The sequence below is a fragment of the Pinus tabuliformis genome, chromosome 1_2 (assembly GCF_031772625.1).
Source record: "Pinus tabuliformis cultivar Carrire ecotype Pingquan chromosome 1_2, CPIR1, whole genome shotgun sequence".
Lineage (NCBI taxonomy): Eukaryota > Viridiplantae > Streptophyta > Pinopsida > Pinales > Pinaceae > Pinus > Pinus tabuliformis.
Window position 1 is genome coordinate 173,512,486 of NC_142298.1, and position 21,210 is coordinate 173,533,695.

The window sequence follows — 21,210 nt, forward strand, 5'->3', positions numbered from 1 at the left end:
ATGAAGGTCATTTGCATCTTCCCCTCTTTAAAATCATAGGCTGACATGAGCCTTGTTTGATTGGTAGGGGTCATTTTCAGGTACTGTGCATAGGTTTGGGCTTTCAGCCTCTCATTTCTGGCCTTTATCTCTTTGAATCTCTCTTTGATGTCTTGGTCTTTATCTGCTGGCATCCTGAAACAGGATACCTCGACAATTTGTTGCTTTTCCAACATCTGAGTGTGTGATGTGGAAGGTTCTAGGATAACTCCAGATGGAGTGGCTTGCCTGCTCCCATCTCTTTTTGTGCTGGTAACCTTAGTTGTCTCCTCTGTATATTCCTATTTAGAAGCATGATTTATCCTTTGTCTTTTAGGCTAGCTTGTCTCTACATAGGTTTTTGATGTTGTTCTTTCTGAAGGAGTGATCCCTTCCCTGTTTCTCTTGAGGCCTTTCTCCTCATTTAGAGGAGTCTGTAAGATTGGGGAGGGGTACTCATGGTAGCCTCTGGTCTATCTGTTTTCTCTAATTGCTCAGGTATGTCTAATTTCTCTGGTGCTTCTGATTCTTCTAGTGCTTCTGACTCTTGTTGTACCTGTGATTCTTCCTAGACCTGTGATCCTCCTGGCACCTGCAGGAAAGAACCCTCATCAATCTGTTTCTCTAGATCAATTAGTGTGTTTTCCACAACAACTTTAGTACTATCCCTGTCCTCTAAAGTATTCTCCACCCATTCCAATTGGTTGGCATAATTTTCTATTTCAGGGATTCAGTGATGAATATAAGTAGCCATTTTGTTTTTCTGTCTTATGTTGTAGATGAAATCCAAGGGATCATATCTCCATATGAAACTCTGTTTTAGATTTAATCTTTGAAGGATTTGGTCTGCCTCCTTTCCAGCTTCTCGGCTATTACAAATGACGGACCTAATTGGTCTTTGATCCATAGCTGGGCCTTCTTTTTGGCTCTGACAAAGTGTACCTCATCCGAATTGATTATCTGCCTGCAGTACTCCTGAGAAAATAACCTCATTAGGAGGTATTTGGGTAGTTTATATGGGGCCAGCCCACAACCATAAATTTTAATCTCAGTGTGGTTTTGGTACAAGTACCAATCCCCCACTTTAGATTGTTTTGAAAGTTATAGGATCCTCCTTATATCTGAACTGATTCTTGGAGGAGGGCTTCCTATTAGCATTGTAATAATGGGATGTACAAATAGGTCTATGAAGTCTGTATATGAATATGGGGAGTCATATTTATGGGTCAATGAAGTCCAGAAAATCACTGACCTAGGGTGGCCTTCTGTGTCAAGCTTCTAAAGAGTAAATGGGAACTTATCAACTTGGTAGTATAGAAAGAGGTGATACAAAATAGATGAGTACTTGAATACTCTCTCATTACTCATCCTAAGGAACTGGTCATGCATCCTATTAGCTATAAACTTGGCATAATCATAAATAACAACAGGAGGTTGTCCTGGAGTGTATATGGACATGAAAGCCAAGATAATCTCATCTATATACTCATTGGTGGTATAACCTAGGACACTGGATATCATTGCTACAATGCCTTGGCCAAATGGGGAAAATATGGTACACACATATGGAGGAGGATCTTTGGGAGTATACTTCTCTTCTACAATGTAGGTTTGGATTATTTGGGCTAGTCTTGCAGGGCTAAGTTTGGGAAATAAGTCCAATAGATCTCCAATGGAGAGGGGAGCCAAGTTTTGGCCAGGTTGAAGTTGTCGCATCTCATTTATTGATTCAACAGTGATGGTGAAAAGTACAGTCTGGTTAGGGGACATCACTGCTCTTTGGCTAGGGATATAGTTTGCATGGCAGTAATGGACAATTTCTTGGAAAATGTGAACCTCAGGGAATTGGTACTTAGGAAAATTGGACTCTTAAAAACCAATTTTATCAACATGGTTTAGGTATTGGTCTCTGTATCGGCAATGGAGTTTGGGAGGGGATTCATGGACAGAGGTGTCCTTTATCTGGAAATATTTGTCTACCAAGGGGAGATGGTCTAGGTCTAGATGAGGAGTGGAAATAGGTCTTACATCCATGGAAATTGGGGCAACCATTCTCAGTTCTTATGGATTTGATAATGGGGGAGGTGATTTTCAGTTTTTGAGGGCAATGGTGGTTCAGTCAGCGCAAGCTTAAGTTACTTTGAGTTTCTTTAATTAATTTTTTTCTTTAACTAGAAAACTCAGTAACTAGTTCTGAAATTGAGAGGTTTTCTAGTGAATTATGGTGTAAATACTTGGAATTTAAGGAGAACTGGCTCTAAACAAGGAAACTGGCAACTGTGAATGGTTGAAAAGGTTTAGAGTAGGCTGGAGAGCAAACTGGGCACCCTGTGGAATCTTTATGGTGAAATTGGACGTAGGTTGACAACTTCGATGTTCGCAGGTGTGTGCATGGAGTTTTCAGTTGAAAAAATGATAAAATAAATTATTTGGGTCTTTTTTGGATTTATGCGCAAAAGTCAATTTTGGCATGGTACGGGTGAACAATGGTCATTTGTCATGTAGCGGGGTGAACAGTGGATTTTTGGCGCGTAGCGGGCAGGCGATAAGTGGTTTCCATCGCACCGCTTTTGGGTGTTCAGTGGTATTGGGGGGAGGCTGCCCGGTTCCATTCATTGAGCAACACGTAGCCTCGGGGGCCCAAAGGAAAATAACTCTTTTCGGGCGGGTAATGTTCGGACGTCAAGGCCCGCCCAAAATGAATGAGGGCCGTCAGATGTGGAGGGTAGTGATCGTGCGATGATCGGGCAGTAGAGTTACACAGAGGGTAGTGGGGGGGCCCGATGGGTAATTAAGCGTGACAATTTGTAGTTAATGAGTGATTAAGGCGGGGTTAAGGTGTCAGGGTGATTAATGGAGGATTTAATTGGGTTTTTTGACTAACTTAATCGTGGATTGATTAGTTAGTGGATTTTGATAGAAAATCATAGTTTATATAATTAAGCTAGGGTGGGGTTAATTAATATCACGAGAGTTAAATATATACGGGAAAAGGGTTTTTGTTTGGGATCTAATAAATAAATTACTAATTAGTAAAGTGAGCGGAAAGGGGCACAATACACTAATTATACGATATTTCATGTTTTCATGCTTTTCCAGCAGTAACATAAAAACTTAGGATATAGTGTTTTTGTGGGTTTTTGATATGAAAATGATTTATGTGGGGGTAATAAAGACTTTTCCTAGGTAAAAGTAATTTAACCTTAGGAAAAGAGTATTATTAGGGAAAATGAATGAACTGTAGGGGGAATGACTGTTTATGAGGGGGTTTTAGTACTTGTTGCCTATAAGTTGTTGAGCCGAGGGTCCAGCCCCTCCAAACGTCGGAGAAATGTCCTGAGCCTCATTGACTTAGGGTTTTTTAAGTACTTTGTACTTTAGTATGGGAAATTAGTTAAATAAAGGTGAAATGAATGAGGGAGGTTAATTAATTGACTTTGATATCCATCTGCATGCTTGATTGCCCATTCACATTTGAAATACATGTTGAAAGATGGTAAATGTTCTTTTGTCTAATCAATCATCATAGTTCTGCAACCTTTCTTCTACTTACCCATCTACTCATCCTACCATTTTTTACTTCTCTTTATTAGGGTGCATTTGAGGTAGCAAACCCTTATCAAACATTTTTCTTTCTCTTTATAATAGTAAACTTACTAAATCTAACCTTATTACATCCAAGGGCTCAGATTAAACAGTTGAGCTCCTTTTATTTAATCTACCTATCTAATTATCTGCCAAGATTAAATAGTTTGGTTAGATTTTTATTCTCTGGCTATAGACATGAAATTGAAAGTTAAAATAGCCAAGTTTAAACATTTTGACTGTCATGGATTCTGGCAAAGATTACAAACTGCACACAATCATTTATTATGCACAAAAGGTGAATAGTAGTGGCATTTTGGCTTGCTCACTTTCATGGTCTTTTTCTTTTCTTGGGGTTCATATTTTTCATCTTTTTTTTTTTACCTTCTTGTTCTTTTTGTCCTTTGATTATTCTTTTAGGACATACCCTCTTTACATTTTTTAATTTTTTGAATATGGAAAACATTTGCAGAAAGCAAAGGTATGTACATATTATAGGGTTACTCTCAGACATTCAAAATTATGACTCCTATTGGTATAGGAACCTAACAGTGGCTCCACTTGGGGATGGCATTTCCTGGTGAAATGTCAAGAAATTTGTAGACCAATGGCCTTCTGAAATGTTACCTTGCAACTTTTCCTTTTCATATTTCTACATTATTGCTATTTATGACAGTAAAACTTTTGAAGCTTAGGGCCTTCTCTTTAGGCTTCAACTTCAAACATTACCATCCAATCAACTCTAGACTTTGAAAGTAAAGTATGTACAGATGATTAGTGAAATCAGTAACTAGGCTCAATATTGTTTTTGAGCATTCGACCATTCATTGGTCCTCCTTCTGCTTCTGTGCCATCCATTTCTTTAAGGAAGAAAGAATTATTACCTCTAAAAGCGTAAATATTATATGGGCCTTTCCATAGGAAATCAAATTTCCCATGTTTACCTTTATCTTTTCTCCTTGAGTCCCATTTTAGAACTTTGTCCCCTAGGTAAAAATCTTCTGCTTTAGTTATTTTAGCAAAAGTCTTCTTGATCCTTTCTTGCACAACTTGAGATCTTATGTACACTTCTTCCCTAGTCTGTTGTAAATGAATTGTTTGGTTGATTCTTCTTTGGATGTCATTTGGTTCAACTTGCAACTCTTGGAGTAGCTTCATCACTGGTGTTCCCAAGGAAGATGGGAAAACAACTTCCATTCCATAAACTAATTGATAAGGACTAGTACCAATGGATTTCTTTGTGGTCAACCTGTCTGCCCATAAGGTGTTGGCATTATGATGCATGTGTTGTACTTGATGGCAACCCTCTCATAGAAGATCACCTCACTTGTATACATTCAGATGAATCCACAGAAGAGATATCAGATATGATAGAATACATGGATGTAGGACAGTTCAAAGGGATCAGATGACAGTTCACAAGTAAGCTTTGCCTTCAAGTCCAAAGGGGGATATTGTTGGCATTATGGCTAAAGTGTTGTCCTTGATGGCAACTCTTACAGGTGATGGATCATTATACATCCGTTCAGTAGCAGAGATTGATGATTAGCCCACAATAATGAAGGAAATAAGAAGTACACAGATACATAGTACAAAAGGCGCGGACCCGCAGGAATATCACAGATAAAGTGCGTACATACCCGCATGTGCACCATGTAAAAGGTGCGGACCTAAAGTGCACACACATTCATGCAGAGAAAAGCACACGTGGGGTTTCTTATGTTTAACCCTTGGTATTTAGCCCGTCGGTATTGTGTTATTGTGGTTTTGGCCCGTGGTATTGTGAAAGGCCTAAGGCTATAAAAGAGGAAGGAAATCATTTGGCTATTGTATGCTTTTGGGTTGAATATCTTATGAAAGATAGATCTGAAATACTATGATCTCTTGGTGAATAATATCTAGATCTACAAGGCGAATCTGCTGATGGGTCAATATCAACTTGGCACAAGATCAGATCTGTAGATCTGATAGATTGGGGTATGCTTGAAGTCTGAAAAACACCTATAAACTCAGGGCCGCAGGTGCAACACGGTGAATGTGCGTAAGGAATGCAGGCGATCCATAGGAGCAGTGCGGACGCACGCAACGCAGCAAAGGCACGGGTGCGGAGGTACGCGGCATGACGTAAGGCGCAGTTGTGGAGGCACAGGAGAGATACGCGGCGCAACAGAAGACCCAGGTGCGGAGGCACCCTAGGAGTACGCGGCGTGATAGAATATACAAGTGTGTATCTGCACGGAGGTACGCAGAAAGACAGAAGATACAGTGCATATGCTCGCAGAAAATCAGATTGTTAGCTGCGGATACCCGCGGGTCGGTAGTTGGTGCAGGGGCAGATACCCACAGGTTTTCATTGGAGAAGCTGCGTACATTTCTTAGAATATGTCTTAGCTGCTTCCATTGTTTACTGAAGTATTCTGGGTTGTTAAGTGATGTCTGGTATTATGTTCTGATAACAACAGTGATTGATTGAATGATTATGATTAGCTTCAGTATTGATAGATGAATGGATCAGGTTCATAATGACTTATCCTTATATGATCTGGTGGACTAGATCTGGTTGATAACTCTCATTGTATATGTATTGATCTGGTGATTGGGTGATTCAGAAGGTTGTTTGATTATGAGCTTCAATGTTGTTGTTGGGTCCAATATGAAAATTGGATGAAATGTGGCCTTTCAGATTATGTGTTGTGTTTTAGTGTATCCAGTCTGAAAATTGATGAAACGTGGTACCTGGAGGAGAAAAGATTGTAGGCCAGCACCTACGTACTAGTATCTAAGCTAGTACAAGAGCTAAAGGAAATCTTTGGAGCATTGTAGCAGGTAGCAGCCTGCGTACTAGTAAATGGATCGGCTAGTACAAGAGCAAAGGGGGTTGTAGCTCCCGTACTGGTATAAGACTGCACCAGTACAAATATTGTAAAAGGATTTTCTTATTAAGAAGAAGATTGAGATGACTTGCAGCAGGTGGTTTTCTCCCGCATTGGGTTTCCACCTTATATCATGGTGTTCATGTGTGTGCCTTATGTGTGATGATCTATTCTATGTTACTGCATCTGTTAACTGATAATATGGTTGATAATGTTCTAATGCACTCATTGAAGATCAATTAACTTAATCATAAGAAGTTGTGGAAGTAGCATATATGAATCTGATTATGAAAATGAAAAAGTTTTATTAATGTGATAATACTGATTCACCCCCCCCCCCCCCCCCCCCCTCTCAGTATTATTTCCAACATAAGGCATTTACTAGTTTCTTGTTCCATGTTTTCTTGTTATCCTCCAACAATTTTTTGATGATATTTACCCGACTTTGTTTGAGGACTCTGCTAGTCCATTTCCTTGGGGGTAATAAGCTATGGAATGGCCCAAAGTTATATGATACTTATTACAGAAATCAATCATTCTTCTGGATTTGAAAGCTGCTGCATTATCAGTGATGATCTTGGTTGGGCACCCAAATCTAGATAGGATGTTGGACTCAAGGAAGGTTATTATAACAGTGTTAGTGGCTTGCCTTGATGGTATGGCTTCTATCCATTTGGTAAAATAATCTGTAGCAGTGAGGATCCATCTGTGTTGGGCAGAGGAAGGTGGGTGAATTTCACCAATGAAGTCAAGACCCCATTGTTGAAAAGGTGCTTCAGCAGAGATTGGTTTTAAGGGCAAGGGTAAAAGATTTTTCTTTCCTTCAAAAATTTGGCATTTATGGCATGAGGTTACAAATTTCATTACCTCAAAAAACAAAGTAGGCCAATAGAAACCGGCTCTAAGAATCTTATCAGCAGTGGTTTTCTAGTAAAGATGTCCTCCACAGTCACCTACATGAAACTCTTGTAACACCTTGTCAGATTCTTCTTTCAATAAACAGTTAAGAAGGATACCTTCATGATTCCTCCAAAACAAAGCATTGTCAATTATGCAAAATTTTAAAGATTTCATTTTTAAAAATCTGCTTTTGGTCCTAGATAATTCAGGAGGAGCTTGTAGATTTTGTAAAACATATATGATGTCAGCATACCATGGTGATTCAATCAAGGCTGGATGATTGGTGGATTCGCCATCTCCTCTCCATTATCCATTTCTTCAATAAAATTTATATCTATGGCCTGACAGTTAGATTCAACCATGAGCTTGGCTACACCTTGGCCTTTGATTAACTTTGTTGGTTTGATTTATGGGTCATATTCTAATATAGTAGCAATCAATTTCCCTCTCTTTCCATCTGGACCATCTTGAGTTAGGATATCCTTGACTACTGAATTGGGGACATAGGCTATTACATGAGAATATAAAATGTTAACTCTAAAATCTTTGATAGCTTTGACCAAAGCAAAGGCTTGCTTTTCCATTATATTGTGTTTCAAAGGGGCATCTCTCAGGGCTTTGCTAAAAAAAGCAATAGGTTTTTCATAACCTTCATCATTTTTCTGCAGTGGAATTGTAGCAATTGTGTGCTCTTAAGCAAAGGAAAATATAATGAAATCTCTATCAAACTTTGGATTGATCAAAATTGGTGTTTTTGTTAAGGCTAGTTTAATATCTTCAAAGGATTTCTTAGCCTCAGTGGTCCATTTTATGATCGAATCTTTTTTCAACATATTTTTTAATGCCCTAATTAATTCTTCTAAGTTAGAAATAAATTTCCTAAGAAAGTTAATTTTCCCTAAAAAGGCATGTAGTTCTCTAACTCTCCTAGGATGTTGTATCTATAAGATGGCTTCAATTCTTGCAGGATCTATTTGGATACCATCTTTAGAGATTATATGGCCTAATAACTTTCCCTCCTCTAACCCAAATAAAGATTTTTTGGGATTCAAATAAATTCCATACTTCCTACATTTGATGAAGACTTGCCTTAGATGATCTAAGTGTTGTTTATCAGATTTTGAGAATACAGTGATATCATCTAAGTATATTACTAGGAAGTCATGAATTTCCTTAGCAAAATCTATGTCCATGGCTCTTTGGAAAGTGGCCCCTGCATTCTTTAATCCAAAAGGCATCTTCACATACATGAATGTGCCCCAAGGAGTAGTAAATGCAGTTTTAGCCTGGTCATCTGGGTGAACTAGAATCTAATTGTAACCAGAAAACCCATCCAATAATGAGATTCTGGTTGACCCTACTACCCTTTGTAATATATGATCCATTTTAGGGAGAGGGTAATTGTCTTTGAGTGAAACTTTATTAAGATTCCTGAGATCAACACAAAGTCTGATCTCACTAGTTTTCTTCCTTGTTGGCACCAAATTTGAAACCCAATTAGAGAATCTAATTGGTGCTATTATCTTGGCCTCATACATCCTTCGGATTTCCTTTTCAATAGAAGGCAACAGGATGGGATTGATCCTCCTAAGTTTTTGCTTGAAAGGTTTCTGGTTTTCTTTTATGGGGATAGTATGTTGTATGATGCTGGTTTCATAGGACTTGAGGTCCTCATAACTCCAAGCAAAGACATCTTGGAATTCCTTTAATAGCTTAATGTATTTCACTTTTTTGGTAGGAGGTAAAGACTTTGAAATTTTGATCAATTTTGGGTTTTCCTTAGTGCCTATATTACACTCCTCTATATCCGATTTTAAGGGTTCCATCCTAGGTTTTCTAGGGACATCATTTGAATCAAAAAAGTCTTCCAGAGGGGTCAATCCTTTGGGAAAAAAGTTGTCTTTAAGATTAATGATTTCAGAGTCTTTGTTAATTATCTCATAAATTTCAACTTGCTTTAGGTTTTGTACATCAAATTTTGTAAATTTAGTGGGGTGAAATCTATCTATCTTTTCATCTTCTATTTCATTAATTTCTATTCTATCTTTAAAATCAGGATCTAATGTTATATCAATATCTATATTACTATTTACAATTTCTTCCTCTAAGGTTAAAAAATTGTTTATCTGTTTGTCATTAGCAAATACTTGCCAGTTTTTCAAGTTATCTGGGATAGCAAGTCTATGCCTGACCTCAACAGTGTACTGATGGTTAGGTTGAAATGGTAACTTACAAGTGTTGGCAAACATTTCTAAACTATGAGCCTGCATATTATGCTTCCTAGGAATTACAACAACTTTAGTTTCTAGGAAAGTGTTTAGTATTTCTATAATAGTTCCTCTGTAACAACTTAATCTAGGGTCTTTGGTCATATATACTGCGTTAATCTGATTTATCACTAATTCAGAGTCTCCCATAATAGAAACTCCTATAGCTCCTAACTTTCTAACTAATTTAATACTTAAAAGAAGTGCTTCATACTCAGCCATGTTGTTAGTGCATTTGAAATTCAATCTGTAAGCATGGCCCTCTGAGTGATCATTCTCTTGATTATATATCCACACTCCTATTGCTGCTCCTAACTTATTCACTTATCCATCAAATTCAAGGTGCCATAATATCTCATGTTCATAATTTTCACTATCATGGGGGAGAAAATTTTCCTTGCTTGAGGTGTTTTGATCATCCTGTTTATTAAAAATCTCTTGACTTTAGAAAATTTCTTTTTTAGCTACAACTACAATTTCTTTTGGTTCTGAAATAATACCATTTGAAGTGGTTTGTTGTGTTTGTTCAGCATTATACAAAATGAAAGAATCAATCTTAGGATGCATGGAGTAGATAGGAAAGTTTTGAGGTCTATCTCGGCTACTCACCACATATTTCATTAGGGTCTCTCTCTACATGTTTTTAGGTTGTCCAAAGACTGAGATTGTGGCATATGACATGTCAAGTTGCGAAGATCCTTGGAGTTTAGCTCCCCATGATCTAGATAATAGCATGCCATATTTAGGTGGGATATCAGCGACTACTATGTCCATGAGAATGGTCTTAGCAGGATATTGTACTAAGGAAAAACACAGGTCCAAAATTAATCCTAGACACTTTACTTGACTTGAATCAAATGAAAATAAGTCCTTGTAACCTCTAGTGATATCCAAGTTTAACTTTTCCATAAATGATTTAGGCATTAAATTGTGTGAAGCCCCTGAATCTAACATTGCATTCTGTAAGACTTTATCATGAATGCTAAGGCTAATATAAAAGGGTGGTATCCCTCCTTCTAATGGTTTGCCATTAACATCAAGATCAAATATAAGCTCAGGCTGATCATCAAACAAGTTGACATAGTCTTCATTTTCAACTAAGTTTAAGGTTTTTCTTATCTGAGACTTATAGGTTTCATTTTTAATCAGCTCAGTTAAGGGAACTGAAATTTTCAGTTTAGCTACCTCTGCTCCCAAATTGAAAGGAAAAGTGCCTTTTTTTGTTTGAGTGTTTGAAATTTTGATAGCAGGATTTGGAGTAGGTTGCTCTTCTTTTTCTGCATTTGAAGTCTTTTTCTATGGATTTTCTAATATGGTGTTTGGAGACTTCTCCACTGTCTCCTTGGAGGGGATTGAAGTGGATGGTTGATCATCAGGGGGTTGGTCATGGGTTATATCTACAATGGTGGGTCTAGAAGGGTTCTGATTTGGTCTAGGGAGGATTTGGAGAGTCTTAGTAACTAGAGCTATTTTGATTTTCTTAGGTTGATTTGGAACTGTTTTCTTGGTTTGGTCAAGAGGAATAAAATTCTTTTTACTCCTTAAATTGTATTGTTTGTGTACTTCAAAAATAACAGAATCATACCCTTGTTTATAATCAAATGATTCTCTGGATTGGGTCTGCAATTCCTGCTCATCTTAGGTCAAGAAGACAGTTTCCTCATCATCTAATCCCATTAAGTTAATTTGTGTGTCTTGTTCAGGGTCTTCCGCATGGGATGTTTCAACATAGTTTTCTTGAAAAGGAGGCCTAATATTCTGATCAGGTCCATTCTTTCCAGTATTTTGATTCTGATTCTTTCTAAAGTTTGGATTTCTCACTGGAGGTGTTTGTTGATTATCCCAGTGAGGCTTCCTATCAATGTTCTTTGCCCTATCCATCAGTTTTTCCATACCCTTGGTTAAAACATCTATTTTAATGTCAGAGGGTGAGGCTTCATGTTTGGCAGATCCTCTCCTCTCATTCCTAACCCTAGCTCTTTTTGCTAGAAAGTTAGCTTCTACACTAACTGCTACACTCTGCATGTCTTCTAAAGTTGGGGGATTTCTCTCTCTGAGTTGGAATGCCATATCAGTATTAAACCCATCAGGAAACTTTATCAGAGCTAAGTCAGATGGGGGTATAATATTGACTAGTATTGCATTGTACATATTGTTAAATATGGTACAGTAATCCTGGACTGTTTCATTTGGTCCTCCTCTGATGTTTTCATATTTTGAAAGGATCTGCAGAGGGTTCTTTTTCTTTTTCCATATATTTAAAAATTGCTGATAAAATATATCTAAACTATCTATGCTATTAGTAAGTAAAGATCTAAACCATTTCCTAACATCACCAACTAGAGTCTGAGCAAAAAGTGAAAGTAATCTGTCATTTTGTTTACATGATGTTGTGTTGTATAAGGTCCTATGCCATCAAATTAGACAATTTTGTTTTGGTAATCTTGTGGCATGGCACCAAGTGTGGTAGGTAACACAAGAGGAGCATATCTATTTGCCATGGCTCTAAGTTTGAGAGGGCTAAGAAGTGGGTTTGGAGTACCAGGAGATGATATAGTAGTTGATGGAGAGTTGCGAGTAATAGGTGATTGATGTGTAATGATAGGTTGGTAGGGAAGTGAAGATATAAATGGAGGTGAGGAATGAACTTCAGAGGTTGAAGGGAATAATGGTGAACCAAGGGTAGTTGACACTGGTTCAGAAAGTTCAGGGATCTGTTGTGCCCAGAAACAACCCCGCTCTCATTTAGTGTCACTTAAAATACTAAATGTGTGGGGACCCTTAGTTATAAAATGCAGGAAAAACAAAGTAGTGTTTAAATTCACTTTCCACAAATAAAGTTACCATCATAAGCTTAAGAGGCTCCTTCGAAATTCTTAAGATATAAGTTTATGATAAGGTAAAAATCTTTAAAATCGCATTGTAAATAGATAGCAGGATGCCACCTTACAAACACAACCCCAACATTTATGAGATCGCGACAATGAACAAACATCGCGTCGCATTCAGCGAAACTTACATGAAACACTTCAAATATTGCCGATATGTGATGACGCTGATCGCAAGATCGCATCTCGCAAGAAACAGGTTAAAGAAATTTGTCATACATAAAACTCCTACGATCTGCGATATTGCGATATCGCGATTTCACGATAAAGCAATGTTGCGATGTCAGGCCAGATCAACGCTGCGATGTTGTGCTTTTGCGATGTTGCGATGTAGCGATGTTGCGATGTATGGATGTTGCGATGTTGAGATCTGTGATGTTGCGAAGCAAATCGCAAAATCACTCCATTGCAGATCTTTCGGGCACGTAATTCAAGGAAAGTATTTTCCATAAACTGACACATGGTTATGTGATGTAAATGCTAATAAAGGAGGTAGTTGTCAGTTATTAATAGAATATGAGTGTGTGCTTTTCGAAGAATCATTTCACGTAAGGTGGTCTATTTGGTATCTCTGCGGCATTTAAAACCTTTCCCATCACCCTTCCTTGTCATTCATTTTTACCTCACTTGTGAATTGCAGGAACGAAGAACAGAGGACCATACAAGGCAATACGCAGTTTGAAATGGGAAAGAAAAACAAAGCCCCGAGCTCCGAAGAAAAGGAAATGGCACCTTTGTATACAGACACGGCTTGTAATAGAGACACGGGAATAGCTACATGGGAAGGCATGTATAATCTTCTCAAAGAGGAGAATCCCAGAATAATGGAAGTTACTGCTGTTGCAGGATCACAGAGTCCTTCTGAAGCATCCCTAACAGACCTAGCTTGCTCATTCTTACATCGGATAAAAGCAAGACAAAAAATCCTCCCATACACAGACATGGTCAAGTGGATACTGGATAGTGTAGAAATCAGAAATAGACAGTTCAAAGTTCATGGTCAAGGACTTATCAGTTCATTCACTGCGCAGTATTTAAAGCTCATGTATCATCTTCCTCAGCCACAGGCAACTTATAACAAGCAATTCATGGAGAAATTCGTAAAAGAAAATCAGGACCTAGCAGAAACCACCAAAGATTGGTCCAGGAGAGACGAACCGCTGAATAAAGATAAACACGGTATGTACAGTACTGGTTCCCTTACCTCCCCATATTGCTTTGCTGCTGCCATGCTCTGTAGAATATTTGGAATGCCAGATATCAACAAATTTTCATACGAATGGCTACCATTATTGCATGCTGCCACAAATGCCACTATTGTAGATTGGGCCAAAATTTTATCTGATAACCTAGTCACAGCCATTGCCAGTTACCGGTCCAAAAGAGCTGCGGCCCGGAGAATTTATCCTCCTTTTTACCTATCTCCATATATTATGGATTCAATATGTTATGTTTCTATGTTTCCTGTTATGGGTTGGAAGTAGACCACTCAAGACCCCTTACCCATCCATGTCTATCATAAAGAATTGTGGGACTCTCAGTTCACTCCATACTTCTACCAAATTTGTCATGAAATTATGCTGCCCTTATACAGAATGTTGTATGATAAATACCCCCCGAGGTGCTCACCTGAAGCAGAGGTAGACATCCTCCCTGTCGCAAGATGGTTCGGGGAGGAATTGTTTACTTATGTCAGGGTATTTGGAAGTACTGCACCCCCTCATGTCCTACCTTTGTATATCCCTGATAAACTCTTAGCTCGAGAGATTGCATATCAAACTTGTGGGGAAGGTGGCCTAACTAAAGACTTAAAGGACAAAAAGAAGGCCATCTGGCCACATTTTCCTGTAGCCTGTGGGGCCTTTTCACTATTTGATGTAGGCCATGCATTCACGGAAGTACAAAATATGACGTGTTTACAACTATTCAAATTCCCGGGAAGACCATTTGACCCTAATGAGGTTGCCCAGAATTTCACAACTATAGTCAAGATAAAGGTGTTCTTTGGGAAAAAGGATTTATTTGATGATATATTCCAACAGAAAAGCACACTTCAAGAAATTCTGCACGCAACCCAATTGCAATTATCTCCAGAAGATTTCCAAAATTTCACAATATACAGAGAAAGAAGGTTAGCCAGTATTCCTCTACAGAAATTACGCCTATCCTCAAGAGAACCAACTCCAAGTGTTAGTCTTAGTGGGAGTTCAAGCACTAATGGATCTAAATCCAAGTCTAAACAAGAAATGCCTGAACACTCTAAAAGATCCGGAAATGAGCAGAATAGGAGCGAAGGGTCAGTAAAGGATACTGCCCAGTCAATGGAACTTCTACATCAGCAGGTTATTGCCTCCCCGCAAATAGATCCCCCTCCTCTCATCATTCAAGCACCGCTAGTCACAATCGAATTAGATAAAGAATGGGAAACCTTCAACGAACTGATCAATCTTGAAGGACCAGCCATAAAAACACCTATGAGCAATGAACAAGTAGCAAAAGAAGTAGTCACAACAACAGTGAGTGATGTCTCAGATATGGAGCATATTCCTGTTGCCCCATCTTCTGAGCTTATACTCAACATCGAAGAAATTCCCCCTCTGGATATATTTTATAGCCCACAGCATAAAGCAGTGGTAAGAAGACAGAGAAAGAAAAGGAAATTGGAAAATACACTCTCTCAAGACGCAGAACAATTAGACGTCTTGTGGAAAGATCCTGCTAGCAATCCTACTGAAAATCTCACCAAACTATCTCAGATCGCAGGAGCATACACCTCTGTGACTATTGATAAAGCATCTAAGGTACAACAGTTGTTAAAAGAAAGGGAAGACCAGATATAAGTACTGGAACAACAATTGCAACAAGCTAACACCAATAATGAAGCACAGAAACAGCTTGAAAGGTTGCAGCAGGACTTCTAGCAAATGCAGATAGGATAGCAAAAAAGTTTGGATGAGAAAGGAAAGCAGTTACAGGATTTACAAGAGATGCACAAAGATGACCCTAATCTTACAGAGTTTATTACGGAGTCTATTTCCTTGAATGAACAATTACTACAGCAACAAGAAGTGTTGGGCCAAAAGATATCACAGTGGAGTTATTATTGTGAAATTAGTGATAAGACCACTAATCAAGTGGTAGATTTACGAAGTGACTATGATCTGATTGATAAACGGATGACTGAGTATTTGGCTTGGCAAGATAAAGAAGAGGGAAGAAGAGCAGGTGCACCAAGGATAAATGAAAACCATAAAGAAATGCTCTTTAACAAATGGGACGAGAAAATCAGGGAGGCAGAACAAGCGGCAGAAGGAGCAGCCACGGCAACAAGCAGTCTTATTGATTGTGTAAATGAAAATTTTCACAAGGAAAATCTGATCACAGAGACCACTCCAGGATATTTACCGAATGCACAGCAACTAGAGGCAAAATCGAAACAAAGAGCGCAAGAAAAGGCAAACGCAATTCAAGGGCTGAGCAAGTTAAATTGGGAATATTACTGGGCATACTTGATAAAGCCACATAGCTAGTGGATGATTGTCAAGTGTATCATAAATGCGGCCGAAAAAATGGCACGAGCTCTCGTCGATTCTATTTTCTCAGCTCAGCTAAAAGCAGAAGTCAACCAGCCGACTCTCCTTTAACAGATGTTGCATACGTGCAATTTTAAAGACCAAGTATAGAAGTAGTTTGATTTTAGGTTCAGTTTTAGCTTTAATTTTGTTTTATTTTCGTAGAAACAGGATGGTCATTTAAACCACATCCTGAATTTTTGTAATTAAGTTATTTAGTTAGTAGTATTTAAACCCTTCTCATGAATTTAAAGAAGGGTCCACAAATTTATCAAAAACTTGTTCTCAGAACATGCACTTTTGCTCCCTCAGAGGAGGTTTTGGTGAATGAATGGAACAGGATTTTTTGAGGTTTGCATTTGATATCTGCTACTGATGTTGCACTTCTGTACTCTTAGTGGATGTTAGAGCAAAGAGAGATAAATCATTTTCGCTTGAAGCTCATGAGTAGGACTAGTCATAAATGGTACTTTTATCTCTTGACCATTTCTGCTTATGTGTTAAAGTGATATACAGTTTTTAGTTGTTTATGTATTATTGCATGAATGCCTGAGTTATCATTTGGCACTTTTGTACGATGATAGCTATTTATTTATGCTTAATGTATGAATATCTCATTATGCGATATGTTTTTCACAACCGTTTCGTCTAACTTTTTATGCGGAGTGGTTCATCCTTATTGATTTCTTTTCTCATAATAGATGAATGATCTTTCTTGCCAGTTGTTATTTGAAATATTTTTAGATCGCATAATAGAAGAATTACATCCCGGGTTAGTATAGACTTAGATGTTGCTACTTATTAGATTACAATAGAATAGCATTAGATTAAAATTAGAATTATAATATCTCAATTAGGAACTGTTAGATCAGGAACATCAAAATCTACACACACACACTCATAGATTGGGAAATTGGTCCCATATCCCCAGTCGGACCCGCTATACCAAACGGATAAGGAGCTGCCAACTAAGGTCCGGACCGGGCGGGTATCCCCCTTGTTGTAGACCCGATTTTCGGGGCTTCAACATATTTGGCGCTAGAAGGAGGGTCTGAAACATGTTATCTGATGGGGTTTGTTTTAAATTTTAATATTTGAATTACGATGACCTCTCTTAAACTTCCAATTTGGAGTTGCATCCATGTACGTGCATCTTCCAACACTCCACCCGAAGTGGTAAGACTCTTGTCTCAGGTAAAATTCAATGGTAAGAGAAATTCTTCTGCTTTTAATCATGCCCTTCAATTTGTTCAAAATGTTTCAAATTCAAATTTTCAAGGAATTGATGAAGGCATTTTATGCAGAATTTTTACTCTCACATTTGTAGCAGAAGCTAGAAACTGGTGTAGAACCCTTCCGGTTGCCTCAATTCACAGCTGGGATCAATTTGTCACGGTTTTCGTTTGTAAATTTGACTGCTATGATTATGATCAGGTATATGATGAAATTGAGTATCTACGAAAAGAAGATGAATCTGTTAGAGATTTTAATATTCGATTTCATCTGAATTGTTTGAAATTTGATGTGGAAAATGAACCCATAAGTGAAGAATCACTAGATTGTGTTGATCATAATTATTCTCTGCCTCCTATCCTCGATCCATATGAAATTATTCCAAGCTTGGTGCAATTCCCTTCTAACATAAATAAAAAATCCAATTTGGATGTGCAAATAAACTGTGATGAAGAAGTTTCCCAAAGCTTAGAGGATATTTCTGATCCAATACAAGAAGATAAAGGCGGCAATTTTGGAAGAAAGGATGCCTTGGAATCGGGAAGCAACTTTGAGGCAAATTTAGAAAATATGATCGCAACCCAACAATTGCAAATGCCAAGGTTAGCACACCAAAGTAATTTTCTTCCAAAAAACATGAGCACACAAAGGTATGATATAAAACCTGAAATCTACAATGAACATAATGCACAAGAATTTTCAAAAAGAGATATTTTTAAATGCATTATTTCAAAGTCACATTTTTATCTTTATCCTGATATTTTTAAAGATGGTAATTTTTCCCCTAGCAATATTAATGATATTTCAGAAGATACAGAGGCTGATCTAAATGAATCACCGTTAAGTTTTCAAAATAGAGAAGCAGTTATAGAACATTCTTTTGCCATTAACGAAAATGAAAGGCTTGTCCCTCCTTGTTTGAATACACTGGATGAAACTGAAGCGAAATCTAGAGAATCTTGTGAAGTCATTTACGATAATTACTTTGATATTGAACATGTTGATTTATCTCGAGAGAGTCATCAGAAACTTCAAAAGAAAAATGAGAATGAGAGGTATTTTAATTTTGAAATCATTTCAACCCATCCTCATTCTAAAGCAGCAGATCATCTGCATGATTTCACTATCCAAGAAAGTATTCCAGTCTATGATTCCTATCATGATCAAGCTTTCACGCCCGTTCATAATCATAACTCACTTTCTACTTCATAAGACGGAGTTCGAAATTACTGGAATTCCATAATTATGGCCAATCCTTGTGAAAGAGAGAATATTTCAAAACGATCCTGTGCTATAACACTAGTTGTACAGATAGTCATTGCATTCTATTCCGTTTGCACCCATTTTGTATAAAATCAGATTTAGCTTTAGATTTTAATTTTCAGACTTTTGATATATTAAGCTGGCATACTGAGCACCTTACTATCAGACATTCCAGTGATGTGTTGCCCTGTTGGAAAGTTGAAGTTTTTCGAAAGAATGTAGAGCTGTTTCAATTCCAATTTCAATCATTGTTAATGTTTTATCAAAAGCTTCTATCTTATCCAAAACAATATCAACAAAAGGATGTATTTTTAGAAACTTGCCAGCAATCCAATTTAATTGATAATTTTCCTTTGAAAGATTTCCAACCATTCTTCATTGATCCATTCAAAGAAATATATGTGGACACTTTTCTTTCACCGGAAATTGTCAAAAGCTTAACTTTCACACATAACATTAATAATATGATACAGGCTGTTAAATCCAAAAATCCATATCTTCAATCTAGCCTGTCATCTTTTTTCTTGAATGTTTATCAATCCGTAATAGAGTTCCATCCAGAGTTCTATGATCCAATAGGTATTCAATTGGAAAGAAAATTTCATAAGGAGATTTCAGGTAAAATTCTAACAATAGTTGTGCATTCTAATTCTATATTTAATGTTCTTAGTTCAGCAAAAACTTTATTTCTAGTACTAATATTTGAAATGTATATATGTGTAGAAATAAAAATGAGAGAATGGTTACATTGGAAATATGACTATACCTAGTCAATTTCATGTATATAGTTAAAATAGGAGTAGAATTAATTTAGTTAGTTTGTTATGTTGATAGTTTATTTTCAACAGTCCGCAGGTAAAAAATAAAGGAAGTAATTAACCCTTTTCATTTCATATAAATATCCAAGGGAATAGTTACCTCTCATCTTCTTTAAATATATTTTTCATAATAAAAAACCAGTTGTGAATGGTTACATTATGCATTTATGAACAAGACACCAATTCTCTTTCAGATTTTGATTTTTCGCTTGTATAAATAGGTAATCTTTTGGAAAATTGATTTTTATTATTGATAGATACAGTTAAAGACTCTAGCCTAGATATGATACTAGTTTCAACTTCATAAAGTTTGATGAAAATAACCTTTTGTAAAGAAATTGTCTTATGTCAGCACAATGAAAGGTATCAATTACAAAATAAAGATTCTCTGTAGAACAGCTGTTTCCAAAAACTCTACTATTGTCATCCAGAGCTATCTTAAGGAAACAATGACTTCCTCCCTGCTAAGGAGATCACAACTTTCAAAGGAACAACCCAAGGATACACTTCATCTTGAATAATAAGAGGTCTCATCACGAGCCGGCTTATCATTATCACAGATATTATAACTTACTGACTTTGCCAAATACTGTACACCATAACAGGACAATGACTCAAGATTGTTTCAATCAAAAGACAAGGGGTCTCATCACGAGCCAGCTTGTTCAGCAAAGTTATAAATCAAGTGAATGACTGTGTCATAAATTGGCCACCAAACCAAGACATTGTTCTTTAAGAATAAAAAGAAAATCAAAGCAATAAGTGTGGATATGGATTCTTCTTTGAGAGCTGTAGGTTGCTTTAAGTAGGACATAAGATCATTGCTGGGTAATAGGTAACCCTGTCGAGGCTATGAACGCCTGCTGGCAGCAGAGGCTCTACCTACGACAAATGAGCATATTTAAAACTGGTATACAAAGAAGACTTTGTTTTATCCTTACAAGACCAAGTAATGACTGATGTAAATACAAGGACTAGCTTGAGGAAGCAAATAATCAAAGTTGAAAATAGTTGAAACAAAGTGTCATTGACAGGTTTAGAACATAATGTACTTTATCTTTTCATAATGAAGTTTAACTTTCTGAAAATTTTTCTGTTTTGGAAGTTTAGAAAATTCAATAGAAAAACAGAGATAACTGGCTCTTCCAAGTGAATCGCCAATTGTTGTGGCCAGCAACAACCCCCCTTTCATTTAGTGTCATTCGAAATACTAAATGTGTGGGGACCCTTAGTTATAAAATCCAGGAAAAACAAAGTAGTGTTTAAATTTCCTTTCCACAAATAAAGTTACCATCATAAGCTTAAGAGGCTCCTTCGAAATTCTTAAGATCTAAGTTTATGATAAGGTAAAAATCTTTAAAATCGCATTGTAAATAGATAGCGGGATGCCACCTTACAAACACAACCCCAACATTTGCGAGATCGCGACAATGAACAAACATCGTGTCGCATTCAGCGAAACTTACATGAAACACTTCAAATATTGCCGCTATGCGATGACGCCGATCGCAAGATCGTATCTCGCAAGAAACAGGTTAAAGAAATTTGTCATACATAAAACTCCTACGATCTGCGATATTGCGATATCGCGATTTCACGATAAAGCAATGTTGCGATGTCAGGTCAAATCAACACTGCGATGTTATGTTTTTGCGATGTTGCGATGTAGCGATGTAGCGATGTTGAGATCTGTGATGTTGCGAAGCAAATCGCAAAATCGCTCCATCGCAGATCTTTCAGGCATGTAATTCAAGGAAAGTATTTTCCATAAACTGACACATGGTTATGCGCTG